This window comes from Eschrichtius robustus, chromosome 15 (assembly GCF_028021215.1).
Source record: "Eschrichtius robustus isolate mEscRob2 chromosome 15, mEscRob2.pri, whole genome shotgun sequence".
In the NCBI taxonomy this organism is placed as follows: domain Eukaryota; kingdom Metazoa; phylum Chordata; class Mammalia; order Artiodactyla; family Eschrichtiidae; genus Eschrichtius; species Eschrichtius robustus.
Window position 1 is genome coordinate 78,389,200 of NC_090838.1, and position 4,660 is coordinate 78,393,859.

At 38.6% G+C, this 4,660-nt stretch overlaps 1 pseudogene; it reads left to right on the plus strand.

Moving 5' to 3' along the window:
- Positions 1-2,718: 2,718 nt before the first annotated feature.
- LOC137777393 (serine/threonine-protein phosphatase 2A regulatory subunit B'' subunit gamma pseudogene) lies at positions 2,719-3,565 on the plus strand (annotated as a pseudogene).
- Positions 3,566-4,660: the final 1,095 nt, after the last annotated feature.

Below are 4,660 nucleotides of genomic sequence, written 5' to 3' on the forward strand. Positions count from 1 at the left end.
ATGGGCAGATTTGACTAGATTCCAATATAATAGGTCTGTTTTATTTTACATAGTAACTGGTAGGGAAAACAAGAAAAATGGGCCAAAGACCATAAGTATTATTCACCTGTGCTTCCATAGACCATCTGAAATTACTTCAAAAGCTATGAAAAAATTAGTTGAAATAGAAATACAAGCAACCCAAGTGAGAAATTGTCTAGCTCTGAAATCTTTTAAAGATGTTCTCTCAAATAAATGTCACTTAAAGTGTTCAGAGTCAGATACTACTTCAGGTTCAAATTCTTTTGAGATGAATAAAAAAATGCCCACCTCTTCACAAAATTCTAACTGCCAAGCCAGTGCATTATTTAACTGGCAAAGAATGCAATAAATGAGGGACATTTTCACACAGGGAGGTTGCTAATGGCCAGGATACTGAGCTCATAGCTGAATTCAGTCCAAGTTTGTATGGCTAAGTATTATTAACATCAAAGTTTCTGTGTGAGGATTCTGTGCTTCATGAGTTATTGATTTCAGACTCTTCCCTGAGGGAGACATAATAAAGGCACTACAGCATTGATGACCTCTGTGCTCTTCCTAAGGAAAATCTCAAACATCTGGAGATAATATCCTTTCTTTTCTGGGTTGATTGGTGTGGTTCAGTGTCCAACAATTGCTGTTTGTCCAAAATAAGAACAAAGTAACTCATGTACATAACTGCTTTCAACACAGCACCACCAACAGAAGAGTTTATGTGGGAAAGGGGACTCCACATGCTTTGGTAGAGCGAATCTCTCCAGTATAAGTGCTTCTAAGTTCAGAAATTGAGTCTTGAAATTCTTCCACTGAAGGCTGTTCACCCAGATTTGATTGTTGTATGTTTCACTTTGCCTTTTGCCTTTTGGAACCAACTTAAGCACAAGAAAGAAAAAAGATAAAAATAAAAAAAGGAAACAGAAACATAATGGCCTTTTTAGGCAGCATATTTTCCCTAAATGTTGGACTAGTGAAGTAGTGGTGAGAAGCTGTCTGGTTACCAGTAGTAACTTGTCACTTCAGCAGGTTTTAAACTTTCTGGAAAACCAGAGTTCATCTCAATAATATTAAAATGGAGGAAATATAGAAAAAATATTTATGAGAAGATTATTTTACAAAATTTTTGAGAGCATTAAGCAAGATTCATGTCTGTACTTTTGGATGGTGCAATTTTCCATGTTCGGATACTGATAATTATTTTTCCTTAATATTTCATATGCAAAATGAAATGAAAAGTCAATTAAGAATGTACCTACCAACATGCCAAAAAAGAGCCAGATTGAAAAAATATGATTAACTGCCTGAAAGTTATCAGAAAACCAAAATGCATCAGGTAAACTCTTCATCTTTTGTCTCTGAGAGAGTGACACTAGGCTTTGAGAAAGATTCTAAAAGGGATGCTCAAGAATTTTGGAAAATAGATGTAAGGTAAATTCCAGTTTATCTAAAGATCTTAGTGTTTTACTATACATATGGAAAGTTAGCTTTCATAACAATTCTGTTAGAATTTTCTGTCCTATTAAATTGAAACACTGACCTTTATAAATTTTGAAAATAAATGCAGGAGTTGGACTCTATTTTTTTGATATTTGACCACTGACAGATTTTAAAACTCAATGTGTCCTCTCTCCCCGTCCTCCATATCTGGGTAAGATGACAAGAAGGCCCACTGTTCCCTCCTTTGGCTCCAGAGGGAGACTTAAACCCTGCCAGCCCCTGCCTGTGCCTGGGAAGTCTCACTCAACCCCACATACTAATCACAATTCAAAAACAGGCCTGTCTCCTTTCCCTGCTCCTCAAGCCATTTCAGACTTGTTTGATAGGCCTGTCCTGCTCTCCCCAGAGATCTCAAACATGTCAGTAATAAAACTTTTCATTCCTTCTTGTTGTGTGTGGTGTCTTCAGGCTCAATATTCAAAGCAAATTTGGAGTAAGGACCCATCTGCCTCTGAAGGTAACAATAACAATAACAATAAACTGTCTGCTATAACTTACTTTGGGAGATTTTCCTTCACACATAATTGGCAGGATTTTTAAAAAGAGGGGCAGTTAGTTAATTAACAAAGCAAAACAGTAGTAAGAGAAACCTAATAGGTGGTGAAAATTCAAGGAACTTATGATATTTCATTGATTCCAAGATACAATTTTTTTTTCACCTTTAAGAACTCTGAAATCTCAGTCTTATAATTGATGAAATTAAACAATTTGTAAATTTTTCCTTCCTAATGATACATAAATTGATGGTGCATTTTAAAAATTAATGACAGTTCAGTTGTGATAAAATAAAGTAGTCGAATGCCATTTGAATACCTGCATTTTCAGCAGAGAGGGTGTATTTCTGAGTAGAGTTTATGTCTAAATCAAGAAGCAGACAAGTGCCTAAGGGCCAAGACGAAATAAAAGCGCGGGCTCCCTTCTGCGCCTTTAAAATACGGTGTGGTGAAGCTGAAAAGCTGCCTTAAGGAGACTCCCTCTCCGTTTCTTTCACGTCTGCTCTCCCTGCTGTTAGCGTGATCGCGGTATTCTCCGTGGTGGTTACGGTGATCGATTTGCCCGGGTTAGCCGACTTCCGCCCGCGTCCAAAATGGCGATTAAGTGGCCTTCATAATCTTTACGGGGCTGGGCAGTGTTGATGCCAGAGCTGGCACGGGGTGGAGCGGCTAGTAAACAGCAAATGCGGGAACTGCTGGGCCGGAGTCAGCCATGGACTGGAAAGAAATTCTTCGCCAGCGGATAGCGACGCCCAACACCAGTCCAAACACTGCCAGCTGAAGATGAAGTCTTACTACAGACATTAAGAGAAGAATCCAGAGCCGTCTTTCTGCAAAGGAAAAGCAGGGAACTGTTAGATAATGAAGAATTACAGAACTTATGGTTTTTGCTGGACAAGCACCAGACACCACCCATGATTGGAGAGGAAGCAATGATTAATTATGAAAATTTTTTAAAGGTTGGTGAAAAAGCTGGACCAAAGTGCAAGCAATATTTCGCAGCAAAAGTCTTTGATAAACTCCTTCGTACAGATTCTTATGGAAGAATTTCCATCATGCAGTTCTTTAATTATGTCATGAGAAAAGTTTGGTTTCATCAAACAAGAATAGGCCTCAGTTTATATGATGTTACTGGACAAGGGTATCTTCGGGAATCTGATTTAGAAAACTACATATTGGAACTTATCCCTACTTTACCACAATTAGATGGGCTGGAAAAATCTTTTTACTCCTTTTATGTTTGTACAGCAGTTAGGAAGTTCTTCTTTTTTGACCCTCTAAGATCCGGGAAGATAAAAATTCAAGATATTTTAGCATGCGGCTTCCTAGATGATTTATTGGAGTTAAGGGATGAGGAACTGTCCAAGGAGAGTCAAGAAACAAATTGGTTTTCTGCTCCTTCTGCCCTACGGGTGTATGGCCAGTATTTGAATCTTGATAAGGACCACAATGGCATGCTCAGTAAAGAAGAACTCTCCCGCTATGGAACGGCAACCATGACCAATGTCTTCTTAGACCGTGTTTTCCAGGAGTGTCTCACTTATGATGGAGAAATGTGATGTTGAGCATCTTTTCATCTGCCTGTTGGCCATCTGATGTCTTCTTCAGAAGAATGACTCTTGGGCTTCCCTGGTGGCTCAGTGGTTAAGAATCTGCCTGCCAATGCAGGGGACACGGGTTCGAGCCCTGGCCCGGGAAGATCCCACATGCCGCGGAGCAACTAAGCCCATGTGCCACAACTACTGAGCCTGTGCTTTAGCGCCCTCGAGCCACAACTACTGAGCCCACGTGCCGCAACTACTGAAGCCCGTGTGCCTAGAGCCCATGCTCCGCAACAAGAGAAGCCACCGAAATGAGAAGCCCACGCACTGCAACGAAGAGTAGCCCCCACTCGCTGCAACTAGAGAAAAGCAACAAAACAGCAACAAAGACCCAACACAGCCAGAAACAATAAATAAATAAAATAAAATAATAAAATAAATTTATTAAAAAAAAAGCAATATTATATCTTTGTGATTGCATATTTTTAAGGCCATTGTTTGTCTAGACTCAGATGCCTAGAAAAACATGAATGTGATGAAACTTGCCTTAGAAAGACTGAAGTTCTGATATTAAACATTAAGGGTAGCAACAAGAAGCAAATGGAAGCAATAAAGTTAAAACCTCTTCCAGGTACTATGAATCCAACACAGGGGTTAGGAAACCTAGTCTAGACATACAGATAACATCAAAATGTGTAGTTAGGAGGTCAAGGTAGAGCTTCCAAAGGATAAAACAAGTTGAGATAATGAATCTGATCAATTGACAGAATGGATCCCAGATTGAGATAATCAGGTGACGTTCAGGAGGACTTCTGGACCTCCATTTTATTTGATCTTGTTTGCTTAGTTATATAATCTAAATGTCAAGACTCCTAATAAAGTAGTAGTGTAATAATCAAAATAATATCTAAGATAAAGTTTCTGTGAGTATTAATATTTTGAATGTAATATGTTTAGCACAGGGTGGCCATTCTAAGGATTAAATATTATTATTATTGTTGTTATTATTATTAGCAAAATCTAAAAGTTAGATGAGGGATTATGCCACATGTTTGCAGACAATGAATTCTGGATTTATTTGAAGGTAACGATGAAGGATGGTGACTAATGGTG